The 13,595-nt window shown below is 55.3% G+C and overlaps 2 protein-coding genes across 4 annotated transcripts in view; one reads left to right on the top strand and one right to left on the bottom strand.

Annotated features, from left to right (window-relative positions):
- Window positions 1-4,981, bottom strand: part of KYAT1 (kynurenine aminotransferase 1) — a 28,825-nt gene extending 23,844 nt beyond the window's left edge. The window contains exon 1 of the mRNA XM_066367016.1: window positions 4,838-4,981. The gene's annotated coding sequence lies outside the window, so the exon portion shown is untranslated. The remainder of the gene's footprint in view (window positions 1-4,837) is intronic.
- A 94-nt stretch (window positions 4,982-5,075) lies between these two features.
- LRRC8A (leucine rich repeat containing 8 VRAC subunit A) overlaps window positions 5,076-13,595 on the top strand; it is a 29,143-nt gene continuing 20,623 nt past the window's right edge. Inside the window, exons 1-2 of one of the 3 annotated variants that reach the window (XM_066367003.1) lie at window positions 5,139-5,190; window positions 8,397-8,482. The gene's annotated coding sequence lies outside the window, so the exon portion shown is untranslated. Of the gene's footprint in view, window positions 5,191-8,396; window positions 8,503-13,595 lie in introns of all 3 variants that reach the window. The other 2 variants (XM_066367002.1, XM_066367004.1) reach the window with 2 other exon arrangements.

Genomic DNA, 13,595 nt, shown 5'->3' with positions numbered 1-13,595 from the left:
ACGTCGCCCACCCTTGCTAAAGCTGTACCCCTGCCTAGCACACTCTGCAATCGATCCCGCCTGGCGGGGCCTAGCCCCAACTCTGCCTCCTCTCTGAAGTCTTCGTCCACCTGGGCCCTTTTCTGAACTCACAGCGCACCCACCATGCGCCTGACTTCTGTGCTAAACTCTAATCGTCACAACAGTCTACTGGGAAGGCATTAGTCTCTCCACTATCCCCCAGAGGAGAACAAAGCTCACTCAGCAGTGAGAGCTGAGATGGGGTTCAAACCCTGGGCTGCCTGTTTCCAAAGTTCAAACTCTTCCCAAAAAATCCCTCTTGCAGGAGCTGCCTGTCTGCTCCCGTGCCTGCAGACCATCAGCCCTCGGGGACAGGAGCGTGCCTTGTCCAGCTGCCTTCCTGCACGGCAGCTTGAAAGGACAGGCAAGAAGCTTCTGGCTTTGCAGGTTAGCCCCACATCACCTAACCAACTCCATGCAATGAGGACGTTTGGTTTTAGCATTTCTCAACAGCAGCACACCGGGCATTTGGGGTGTCAGTTCCATAGTGGCCCAATCTATCCAGTGCCTAGAAGGACGCATTGTGTTCCTGGGCTCAAAATGCCAGGGGCTTCCCAGTTACTGAGAAAATACCAATCATGGCACCTCTGGAGAAGGGGCCTGGGGAGGGGTACCGTGGCCAGCCTGGAAGGCCAGTCTACTACTCAAACAATCACAGAAGATGGGAGCTTCGACTCTGACTTGGAGTTGGGCAAAACAATCCCAGCTCCGGTGAGACTAGTGACAGGACCTTGCTCCTCTCTAAGCTGAGCCTCCTTATCTGTGCGACAGGGACAGTAACAATGCAATCGTCCACAGAAAGCATTTAGCACAGATCTTGGTCACAATAGCCTGTAATAATAATGTACGGTTAATATTTAAACCTATAAGGTTTTCCATAAAAATCAGTAAATCGAGCAGAATAACAAAATCTCTTGTCCAATAATGAATCCTGGTTTGTTTGTTTTTTTGCCGGGGGTGGGGGGGAGAGTGGGAATGGGGGGTCTAAAAGTGTTTGGTGAAAACTTGCCGAGTCAATGGTTCTCTCCCAAGGGAGGTGGCCCGTCTATCGGAGGAGCTCTAACAAGCACAATGACTTATACACAGTTCTCCCTGGAGCTGGAACTGGCAGAGAAGAAATGACTCTGGAGCCAAGACTGCAGGTTCCCAGGCCCGCAGAGCGTTTGTGGGTGGGGACCCCAAGTGAGACACAGTAGGTACCCCACTCCTTACTCCTGCACAGAACCCAGATCCCAAACTGAAACCTCACTTTTCAGGGCAGTTTCACACACGGGTTTCACAGATGGAGATACTGAGGCTCAGCGTGGGGAAATGAGAGCATAGGTGAGCGCAGACAGCCAGGGAGACAGAGACAGCCTGGAGCCTCCGGGGTTGACACTTTCATTCACACGGGTAGAGTGTCAGCAAGTCGACTGCCACTCTGAGGGCCTAAGGAGTGAAGGCAGATAGCCATCAGTGAGAAGGACTTCCTCAGGGCTCTTAACTCTCCAGTGTGTGTCATCCCCACTGGAATAAAAAATCGGGAACTCCTATTCCTTGTAGATATGGCAGGTTAAATGTAGAGGGTGGGAAGCCACGGGGGAAGTAATTCTCCAGAAAGAAAGAGCAAATTCACACGGGAGCCAGACTGTGTTTCTAACTGGCATTATCGCCTATCATGTCAGTTACCTGCACGTATGAGTGAGCCTCTGTGTGAGCCTCTATCCTGGTGATTTTCTCATCTCAGGGCACAAATAAACTATTTAAATATCCGTGGCACACCAAAAATGTATTTTTTGATATAATTTTGACTCATTCACCCAAATGGACATCGTTGTGTTGGCTGTTGTTATTTTTTTGACAATACAAGGGGAAAGAAGTCAGTGCCCCTGTCTAAATAGTCAGGTATTGAATGTTTTAGAAATTCTTGCCTGGCTTGTAGTGGCGCAGTTGATAAAGCATCGATCTGGAATGCTGAGGTCGCTGGTTCAAAACCCTGGGTTTGCTCAGTCAAGGCACATATGATAAGCAACAAGCAAGAAATGAACAACTAAAGTGAGCCTGACCAGATGGTGGCGCAGTGGATAGAGCATCGGACAGGGATGCAGAGGACCCAGGTTCGAGACCCCGAGGTCGCCAGCTTGAGCGTGGGCTCATCTGGTTTGAGCAAAAGCTCACCAGCTTGGACCCAAGGTCGCTGGCTTGAGCAAGGGGTTACTTGGTCTGCTGAAGGCCCACGGTCAAGGCACATATGAGAAACCAATCAATGAACAACTAAGGTCCCGCAACGAAAAACTGATGATTGATGCTTCTCATCTCTCTCCATTCCTGTCTGTCTGTCCCTCTCTCTGACTCTCTCTCTGTCCCTATTAAAAAAAAAAAAAAAAAAAAAGGCCCTGGCCGGTTGGCTCAGTGGTAGAGCGTTGGCCTGGCGTGCGGAGGTCCCGGGTTCGATTCCCGGCCAGGGCACATAGGAGAAGCGCCCATCTGCTTCTCCACCCCTCCCCCTCTCCTTCCTCTCTGTCTCTCTCTTCCCCTCCTGCAGCAAGGCTCCACTGGAGCAAAGATGGCCCTTGGCCCTGGCCGGTTGGCTCAGCGGTAGAGCATTGGCCTGGCATGCGGGGGACCCGGGTTCGATTCCCGGCCAGGGCACATAGGAGAAGCGCCCATTTGCTTCTCCACCTCCCTCCCCTCCTTCCTCTCTGTCTCTCTCTTCCCCTGCCGCAGCCAAGGCTCCATTGGAGCAAAGATGGCCCGGGCGCTGGGGATGGCTCCTTGGCCTCTGCCCCAGGCGCTAGAGTGGCTCTGGTGGCGGCAGAGCAACGCCCCGGAGGGGCAGAGCGTTTCCCCTGGTGGGCGTGCCGGGTGGATCCCGGTCGGGCACGTGCGGGAGTCTGTCTGTCTCTCCCCGTTTGCAGCTTCAGAAAAATACAAAAAAAATAAATAAATAAAAAGGTAAAGTGAAGCAACTCTGAGCTGATGCTTCCTGCTCCCCTGCCACCTCCTCTCTCTGTAAAATCAATATATAAATAATAATAAAAAATTCTTGCAGCACACTGGTTAAAAATTGCTACTCTGGACTCATCATTTCTCCTTCCAGATATCGATGCATCTCCTTTGAGAAGCCCCCTTCAACTCCACCAAAGGTTGAGTCAGGTGCTTCCTCCATGATTGTTCCTAAGGCCTGAACTAGACTAGTGAGGCCTTGTGGGAGTGAGGCCTTGTGGGGACCCTTTTGGGGAAACATTCTTAACTTCTTTGCGCTTTATTTACTGATCTGTAAAATGGGGCTCATCTGCATGTAAAGCACAAAGCAGGAGTGATGGGAGCACTCTGGGTCAGCCATAGGTCGCAGTTGTCATTTTTTTTTTTTAAGTGAGAGGAGATAGAGAGACATACTCCTTCCTGCATGCGCCCCAACCAGGATCCACCCAACAACCCACATCTGGGGCAGATGCTCAAATCAACTGAGCTATCCTCAACTCCTGAGGCTGGCCCAACTGAGCCACTGGCTGCGAGCAGGAAGAGAGACAGAAGGGGGAGAGGGAGTGGAAGAAAAGCAGATGGTTGCTTCTCATCTGTGCCCTGGCCGGGGATCGAAACGGGGACATCTGCACACTGGGTTGATGTTCTATCCACTGAGCAACCGCCCAGGCCCATGGTTGTCCATTTTATAGGTGGGGACATGGAAGCCCAGGGAGGAATTTGCCAGGTCCAGCGTCAAGGCTGGAAAGGGGCGAACCTTGGACTCCAGTCTGAAATCCGGAGTCCAGTGTTTGCCTCTCTTCATCCTGTTTGCTCCATTAGTTCGTCCAGTAAACGCACGATAAAAAGTTACTGGACACCTGTGTGTGTTGATAACAAAAGTTTCTCAGCGGGGAGTGGATAAACCAGAACTGTGGGTAGGCCAGTAAAATCCTCCAGAGCTCAAATTCCGACTTCTCCACTTGCTGGCTGGCTATGAGATATTGCTTAAGGTCCCTAATCTCTCCCTGCCCGTTTCCTCTTCTAATAGGAAAAGTGAGACCCCTCCGCAGGAGAGCTGAAACCAAGCCCTGGCTCAGCACCTGATAGATGAGAACTGTTATTACCTTCACCGTCCTATTTCTAAACTATCCATCCTGTACATACGGTAGTCATTTTTCCCCCATGCGCGAGTACCCAGGGTCCCAGTTCTTCTCTCCGGGGCCACTACAGTTAACAACTTGTGCATCTCACCAGACGACTGGTGCACACACCAGTGACACCTCAACCCCACACACGTTCTTTTTTGCACAAACAGTAGGGCTCCGATCAACGCTGTTCTTTCTGCCCCTTCTTTTTTTTTCATCTAAGGCGTCTCGGAGGTCGTTCCGTACTAGTGCGTATGCAACAGTTCTCGTTTTAGTGTTGCACAGGATGCCACTGCACGGATTCCTGATTAACGTGGTTGCGGTTACCATCATTATCAGTCTGGGAACTGAGGGCACTCGCGATCCACGAACTGCAGGGCTGACGCCGGCTCTGCCCAGAATTGACCGAGTTACCTCGGGTTTCCTCACCCCGACCCGGAGTATCGTGGGATGGGGAGGGGCTGTGCGTGCAGGCAGGTCCCGGTGTCAGAGTGCGGGTGCGCGAGAAGCACGCGCAATTTATCCCCACGGGAGAGGAACCGCTTCGGTACCCACTCTGCTATCATAGCAGCACCAAATGCTGCGAGTACTTTGGCACAATCCAGCTCGGAACCGGTTACCAGACTCCCGGTCTTCAGCACTTAACGTCGTCGGGGCAGCAACCCTCAGCAAGAGCTGCTACTCACCTCCGCCTTGGTCACCTCACCCCGGTCACGAAGGACTCCTCGAAGGTTAGAGCCTTCCTGTCTCTTTAACGGCGCTGAGCCAGGGCTCCGCTACTTCCGCCCCAAAACTACACGGCATCAGCAGGGAGAGGAAGGGGTGAGGACGCGAAGACAGCTCCCCTCAAAAAGATGGCGACGCCCTGGCCGCCGCGTTCGCGCCTCGGGGGTGACGTCACTTCCGGGGCGGAGGAGGCCGAGTGGTGCAGTGAGGTACAAACAAAAGGAGGCGCCGGAGGGGCGCAGCTGCTGGTGGCGGGACTGAGCGGCGGGGGCCCAGGGGCTGCCTGCTGGGCGGCCGGGCGCGGCGGGCCCAGGTGAGTGGGTGAGGTGGGAAAAGGGGCGCCAGCTGTCACCTCTCAAAACTCACTCCTACACGCCGGCGACCAGCTGCCCCGGCCGCCGCGGCAGCTCCGGCTCCGCACTCTGGGGCCGGCTACCTGGGGCCTCCCGTGGCTGTCCTGTTCTGCCTCCGTCCGGCTCGGGTCCTCCATCCCTCGGGTCTTGGGGCCGCACCCTCTCCCCGGTGCCGCGGCGCGCGAACCCCCTCCCAGGCACCCCGTGCCTCCCTGCACTCCGCAGACGGGGAGTTTCCGCCTCGGCTCCTCCAGGTCCCCTTGTCACCCCTTGGGTTCCCCCAGAACCTCACCCCTCCACACACACTCCCCCCTTCGTACACGTTCCACCTCTGGGCTCTCTCCTTGCCAGCTCGTTTTCATTTTCAAAGGTTCCCCCTGCTCTTTTCTCCTGGGCTCCGGACCCCTCCTTTCCCCTTGGACCCCTCCCTCCTCCTGATCCGGCGGGAACAGTGCCCCGACTTGGGGGCAGTGTTACTGGCTAGGATTTTGGGGGACTGTCTGGACTGGGGGTCCCCGGGAAGACCAGTCCTGGGGCTGGGGCTCGGGAGTCTGCTTATGCCCTGTGCGGATATCCAGATGGGCCTAAGGCCAGATCTAATTAGGTCCGGGCTGGTACCGCTATGGGTGAGCTGGAGATCCAGCAGTGTTGGCGCCCAGGCTGGAAAATATAGCCCGGATCCTTGTGGTTCGTGATGATTCTGCTCCTTTTGTTGACTGCTTCTTCCCCTTGATCTGGACTGGAGCGAACCAAGTTTGGGCTGGTTCTCAGCTGATGCAACTGCTGCCTTTTTTGGAAGGGAGGAGAGGTGGTTGGGGGTGTCTGGCAGCCTCCTCCTGGTGGGGACTTGGCTGAAAGGGTGGGGCCCTTGGTGACCACATTCCCCTGACATATCTCTTCACTACTCTACCCCAGGATGCATTGTGAGGATTAGGCGGCACAGAACTTGGTGAGGGAAAGTAATTTGGATCAAAATTTTGGAGCAAGGACTTGGAGGTGCTGAAAGCCTCCCAAGGGCCTCTCTTGCCTTTTCCATTAGAAGTCCCTATAACCCCTGCCAGACTGTATCTGCCCTCTGAGCAGACAGACTGGAGGCAGAAAGGGGAGGTCTGCTGTTGGTGATATTTCCTATGTAGGAGGAGATGGAGGAGTGGGAGTTTGTTCAGAGGGACTGGGCAGTACCCATGGCTCATTCACATTGGCATTGCCTTCGTGAAGGTCAAGCCTTCCTCTGGCTCACTAGGGGAGGCCAGGGCAGATGACTTGTGCTGGAGGACTGGCTTTTGGAGAGATGCTGGGGCATGAATGACATGGCCTCTGTTTGTCTCCCTGTCTTTCCAGTTTTAGAGATTCTTTAGTGTTGGGTCTAGTGCCCCTCTGTCTTCTGGAGGCTGTGGGACACAGAGCAGGGGCTTGAGAAATGTTTGTGACTCCCTTAGGGGACTCAACCAGATGCTTTTGTACTCCATTTCTTGGACACACCCAGGAGGAAGCAGTTTCCTCTATAGTTTTTGAATGGCTGGACAGTGAGGGTTACCCTATAGGTTAGAACTCAAGGACATTGTTGGGCATCGGGTTGCTGCCTGACCTGGACCTCGCTGGTGTAGGAGTTGGGGAAAAGGAGTCAGTCTGATTCCTGGCTTCTTTTTCTAAGAGTGGAGGTGATCCCAGGTTTTTACAAGGGGATACTGAGGCACAAGCAAATGGTCTAAGACCTCGCGAGGAGTCAGTTAGGATGGATGTGGGACCCTAGAGCCTAGCACACTATCACTCCATCCTGACTCATTCATTCATTCACTCACTCACTCATTCATCCATCCTTTTAGTAAGTACCTGGCCTGGTCCAGGAATGGTGATCGAGAACACAGTTCCTGGCCTCCTCTGAGCTGCGATCTTGGAAGAGAGACAGACAGGAAAACATTGATACAGTTTAATAATAGAAATATTACAGAGGCAGCCGAGAGGAAAGAGGCCTTAGCTCTGGGTATCTACATAGGTGTTGGTCACTATGTGTTTCCTAGAAGAGGAAGGAGGAGACGAATCAGTTACAAGAAGTCCAGGGGCCAGAGTGCTGGTCCTGGATCTGCCATAGGCAAGTGTCTAGACTGCCTCGTGGATATTCCTTGCTGAGGAGGGCGGGGCAGGGGTAGAGGCTGGCTTGGGTGGCCTCTGTGGCCTCACAACTCTAGGTGTTCTTCTGCCTAGTGGCCACACCTTGTGTGGGATTCCTGGGTTATTGTTTCCCTGTGAGGCTGGAGAGCGTCTTCTTTCCTCCCAGCACAGTGCCTAGCACTGAGGAGGTGAGATAAATGCTCCATGGCATAAATTGTTTAAAGGCTCCACTGTCCCTCCTAGAACTGTTCAGGTTCCTTTGTCTGCCGGCACGGCATGGCCCCCTCCCCCCCACACACTCACTTTTTCCTGCTAACCCCTGATTAACCTTTGGCTTGATGGCTGGGCCACACTCCCAGCTCCTGGCTGATTTAGGTGCTCCCCCCACCCCTGTTGTAGTCTGAGCACACTTCTGTCCCGACCCTGCTAGCTTGTCTTTTTCACTCGTTCATTCTTGTGAACATTTCCGAGCAAAGTGCTGGCCTATAGTAGATGCTCAGTAAATGCTTCTTGACTAATAGATAGAGGATGGTTGGGTTTTGTATTTGAGTCAAAGTCATGTGTCTGGGCTAAGGATTTGCCTGGATCTGCTCATGCCACTTTAGCTCACCTCTCTCCACGTCCTGCCCCCAGCCTTGGATCTAGCCAGGTGAACCACTCAGCATTCTCTAGATGCTGTGTTCTTTCCTCTGGGCAAACATATGCTGTCCCTTCTGCCTGGGATGCTCTTTCTCCAACTCTTCCTCTTCCTCAGCAGTCAATCAGGCAACCCCTTTTTCAGGAAGCCTTCCCTGACCCCATCAGCATAGTTCTAGTGTTTCTCTCATGTTCCCATAGCTTCTGGATTCCCTGCAGTAGAGCCCTGAGCCCTCAAGAGCCAGTTGTAACTGTTGACTTGGCATCTCCCCAGTAGACGGTCTGATTCCCTCTTGTCACCCCAGAGCCCAGCTGAGGACCTGGCATCAAGCAGGCACTCAGAAAATGTTGGCAGCACGGCAGGTAACTCTGATAGTCACACGCATCCCTGCTGACAGTAGCTGTTGCTTCCTCGTAGGGAGGCAGCTTCCATGGAGCGAAAGAAATGCCAGGACCCTGCCCAGACAGAAGTGGGCCAGCTCAGCACCGAGAGCCAGCACGCAGGTAGCAGAGCCGTTCCCGGGGTAAGGTCTGGACCCCTCTCCCTGCAGGCCGGCCACGGCCGTCGTCAGCCTGGGGAGCAAAGGGCAGGGTCTGCTCTGTCTCTGCAGTCCTTTGCTCTTCTCACTGTAGATCCAGGGCCTCTAGGGCAGAGGTGGCAGAAGACAGAATTCTTCCTGCTCCTGCCGACTCTGTGGCCATTTCGGTGGCATGTGGTGGGTGGCTGTGCTGCTCGAATGTCGAGTTTCATCGCCAACCTGTGGTTTTCACCTTCGGCTCAGTCTCGTCAGTCGGGGTTGTGGATGCTGTCTCATGGCCGCATTTCCCAAGGTGTGTTCTGTGGAACACCAGTTACTTCGGTCACAGTGGGAAACAGCTTCTTTTCCTTGCCACAGCACTTCCCAGAGCCTTGAATTCATGGAAGTGAGCATGACGAGTCTGAGAGGGAGCCAGCGAGTCGTGTTTCCCACACGTGTTTGATAATGTGGATGGACCTCTTTGAGGACGGGGGTTCCTCGGCTTACGCTGTAGAAAACGGTTCCCAAAGGCAGGAGAGTGCACTCGTTAGGACCAGCACTCTAGTCAGGCCTGGGTTTGCGTTCCAGCTGTCTCCTGCTCCGTGAGTGACTGTGGAGCAGTCATTGTACCCCTGTGAGCCTTCGTTTTCTCATTGATAAAAGGGGGTCCGTACCTGACCTCCTTGTAGAAGATTAAATATGCTGACATAGGGGAAAGGCGTGTAACTGAGTGTGTCCCCGAACACTTTCCCTAGTCATAGCAGGTGCACTATAGACTGCTTTATAATTGGGAAAACACCCCCTTCTCAGTGATCTCCTTTGATCATTTGAGGAAGCGCAGGCAGTGGCCTTTATCTCCTGTTCACAGATGTGGAAACTGGGCCAAGAGGGAGGAAGCAGTTGACCCAGACTCATCAGGAAGGAAGGCGGGACCTGCGACTTGAACCCGATCCTGGAATCCTGGGCCAGGGTCCTTTGCTCCATGCCTGAGGCCTCCCTGCATCCACCTCCTACCTCTGTTTTTTATTAAGGAAGGCCTGGCCCTCTCTAGCCTGGATTTTAAAAGAAATAAATATCTTATTCTTTCTTTTTTCTAACTACCAACATAGTAGAATGTTCATTATGTTTTTATAATGTTTTGGTTTTAATGTCATATAGAAGGTGAAAGTGTCCCATGAGCCCCTCTCAGGAGATGTGAATGGGGCCCTGGCCGGTTGGCACCGTGGATAGAGCGTCGGCCCAGGGTGCAGATGTCCCGGGTTTGATTCCCCGGTCAGGGCACACAAGAAAAGTGACCATCCGCTTCTCTTCCCCTCCCTCCCTCCCTTCCCTCTCTTCTTCTCTTGCAGCCAGTGGCTCTGTTGGTTCAAGTGTGGGCCTCATGCACAGAGGATAGCTCAGTTGATTTGAACAGTGGTCGCAGATGGGGGCTGCTGGGTGGGCCCCAGTCAGGGTGCATGTAGGAGTCTATCTCCCCTCTTTCACTTAAAAAAGAGAGAAAGATGTGAAACGGGGGGGGTAGTCTTTCACATGTGTTATTACTAGTTGCTTATTGATCCAAAAGCAAGTCCTGTTACAGCTGCTGTTCACAGCTTGCTCTTGCCTCGTTAATGGTCATTTCTGAACCTCTCCCCAGGCAAGGGGACATCCTGGAGTGTGTGTCCTGTCAGAATGCCCGACGCTCTGGGGTGCCCACCCCCGTGGCCCCCTTCCCTCACTGTGTGGGGGCTTTGAGCGGTGTAGTGGGGCATTTGCGGCAGCGGAGGCGGGTGGGAAATGCCTGCTGAGTGATTTCGTTGACTCTCCTGTTTATTGGGACAAGGTCAGCAAGTCAGGGCCCTGCCCTGTGGGAGGTTTCTGTTGGCGTTGAAGAACTCTGTCCCGCAGAGAGGCGATGCCTGAGCCGGAGTCTCGGGCCAGCGATGAGCAGGAAGCAGCAGGGCCTACTATCTGAGATGAGAATTCCTCCTCCGTGCCAGGGGCGGCGTGGGGGGAATGGCCCAGGCTGGCCGGAGAGGTTTGGCTGCTCCGCCTGAGGCAGAGGCCGGTTGAGGAGACCCACGTGAGTGATCCCGTTTGCCTGAGCCTGGCCCTGACTCGGTTTACCCAGGCAGCTCCTGGCAGAAGCCTCGGTCTTGATTCCCTTGCAGTGCTCCTTGCGGGTTTCAGCCCGTTGAGGGGAGGCAGGTGAGAAGGTGGACGGACTGCCCTGTGGCCTGGGTCCAAAGGTGCTCTGTTGGGACACTGACCACCTCAGGGTGGGTTTCGGCAGGAGGGACTTCAGGCCTGGCAGCCGGATCTGTGGAGCTGGGAGAGTGGTCTGGCAGGCTCAGGCCAGAGACGAGGTCTGTCCGTGCGAAGTCGCCCTCACCTGGAGGGGTGCTCAGGCTCAGTGGCCGACCCCTCTCCCTCTGCCTCGTTTCTCCCTCCCTTCCTCTCCCTGGAGTCTCTCCTTCTCGCAGAGACACTGGCAGAGGGCGCCAAGGGCTGGCCTCCGCCTTCTCCCTCCTTCCAGCAGCCAGGCCTTCAGGGCCTGTGGTCATGTCCGTGGCCATGGTCCGAGCGCTTGGCACCATGCTGCGTCATGACATACATCTGTCACCTCACCTGCCCCAGGTGAGGTAGTTTCACCGCCTTACAGGCCGGGAGACCAGGGCCCCGAGGGACAAGAGCTCTCGCCCAAAGGTGTCTTAGTGGCAGAGCCAGGACTCACCACGGTCCTGTTTGCCTTGGCACCCATGCTCGTACCCTGCCTTCCACTCTTATTCTCCAGGGCCTCAGGCTGGGGTCCTGCGAGTCTGCTCTGAGCTCTGAGCTGGGTGACAGTGCTGTTCCCTGGGCCACCGCTCTGAAGAGGCTCCCCAGGCCTTCATGCGGCCGATGGGCTGCAGGCCACGCTGGGAGACACTGACCCGGGTGACTCTTTCCGCCCTGGTCCCCACCTCTGGTCACAGAGGACCTCTGCCACCAGGACTGCTGCCCTTGGTGTAGAAGCCGGCTGAGCCCCCTTCACACCTGGGGCGTAGTGACCTCCAGTGTGTGTGTGTGTGTGTCAGTGCGGGGACAGTTAACCTTCCCTCCGCAAGGATCTGTGCGGCTGAGGTTTCTGGAAGAGCTTTTGCTTCCAGCCACAGACATCCTCTCCTTCTCTCCCAGTGTGTTTCTACGGCGTCTCAGCAAGTTCTGCACTTTAACGTCTCTTCAGGGCTTAAAACCTCAAAGTTAAGTAGACGGCTGCCGTATAGTCTCCTGCTTGGAGTAACGTTCCTAAACACTCGAGGCACCACTGCCAAGTCACGCCCTCGGACAGTGTTGGCATGTCAACAGGCACTGACCCGGGGCGAGGTGGCGTGGGAACCCTGGCCTTTACGTCTCCCAGCTGGTGCCCTGGGTTAGCATCCCGGGGGGCAGCCCCCTTTAGTACAGAGTGCCGAGCAGCGGGCGTCTGGCCTGTGGCCAGGCCCCCTCGGTCCCCGTCCCCTGGGATCTCAGCAGAAGGTGCATCTACAGCCTGCCCTGGGTGCTCCTGCCCACGTTTTGTAACCTGTCCACAAAGCAGTGCTGATACTCGTAGCAGATCATGCCCTGTCCCCCCTGTCTCTAAGGCCTCTCTGTCCCCACAGGCCCAGACCCAACACCTGGCTTCTGGGCCCTAACCCAGCGCTGGGCTCCCTTCCAGGGTCTTTCTTACAGCAGTACCCGAGAGACCCAGAAGCATCTGAGTGTGGCCCGCGAGGGTTCCCTGCAGAGGCTGTTTCCGTGCCCCCTCGAGAAAAGGAGGTCTTGTCCCAGGAAGCATCAGCAGGAGTCTGGGTGCCTGGGTCGGCCCAGGAGATCAGCTTGCCTTTAGGTGGCTTGGCACAGTGGAAAAGTCAGATCTGGGGTCATCTTTCCCACCATCTAGCTTTTTGTAGCCTTGGGCAGGTACTTAACCTCTCTGAGCCTCAGGCTTCAGACCCTTGAAGGGACTGATGAAACATAACCATGTTAGTAACAGCAGCTAACACTGCAGTCTTACTGTGTGGCAAGCACTGGGCCAAAAGTTTCTGTGGATGGCCTTCTTCAGTTGTCATCACCACTGCCACCCTGCAAGGAATGTACTCATCACCCATTTTACAGATGAGGCATCTGGAGCCCTGGGGGCAGAGGAACTTGGCTGAGGTCACACACCTAGCCACCTTACTGGTTTGCGTGCAGATTGGGAGCTGAGGCACAGGAAGTGCTGAGTGCAGTGTTGGTAACCAGCCACTCTGATGCCAGCGGGGGGGGGGGGCAAACCTCCAGCTTAGCCTCCTGCTTCTGTATACTTGGCTCACAGCCGCGGAAATCCAAGGTGGGTGTCCCTTGTCGTCACCCTTTACCTGGGAAGGCAGGTCCTGCCCTTGCAAGTTTGCAAGACAAGCCTGTTTGGGAGGCCCAGCCCGAATGTGAGAGCAGTCTGGAGCTGAAACTTGTTCCCCTCCCCCGGTGGCCCAGACTGTCTCCCCCTTTCCCTTGCCCAGGAAGTAAGGGTGTGCCCTTCTCTGCAGGGAGTGTGCGAGCCAGGCAGCGCCCCCAGCCGCTGACTCACTGTAGCTGGGTGTGGGGGGCCTGGAGGACAGTGTCCTGTGCTTGTGCACCATGTGACAGGGCCACCTCCTCTCCCTCCTGGCTCTGGGACCAGAGGAGGCCTGGAGGCACTGACCACAGAGCAGATTCACAGGCTCAGAGCCCTCCTGAGACAAGACCAGTGACCCAGTGTCTTCTTCGGGGCCTCTTGAGAACGGCCCTGCCCCCTTCCCTGGGAGAGTGTTGGAGGGACAGCTTTTCCAGCTGGGTACAGGAGGGCCGCCAGCCTCAGCCTCAGCCTCCCCTCCCGCCTGGGAAGTTTTCCCAGCCTCTCCGGGTTTCAACAAAGGGCTCTCTGTGCCCTGTTTACCCACGGCCTTGCCTGCTGCCACCGCTCAGGTGTGGAAGCCAAGTCTTTGTAGGGCTCCGTGGGGCTGGAGCTTATTGGGTGGTCTTCCTCTGGAACTGAGGGGGCAGCGTGTCATTACTTTGACTCCTTTTCTGTCTGTAAGAAGCTTCAGCAGGAAATCAACAATGGGACCAGGTCTGAT

The sequence above is a fragment of the Saccopteryx leptura genome, chromosome 2 (assembly GCF_036850995.1).
Source record: "Saccopteryx leptura isolate mSacLep1 chromosome 2, mSacLep1_pri_phased_curated, whole genome shotgun sequence".
In the NCBI taxonomy this organism is placed as follows: Eukaryota; Metazoa; Chordata; class Mammalia; order Chiroptera; family Emballonuridae; genus Saccopteryx; species Saccopteryx leptura.
The sequence above is the reverse complement of the archived record's forward strand: the minus strand, read 5'-3'. Positions and strand labels throughout refer to the sequence as shown.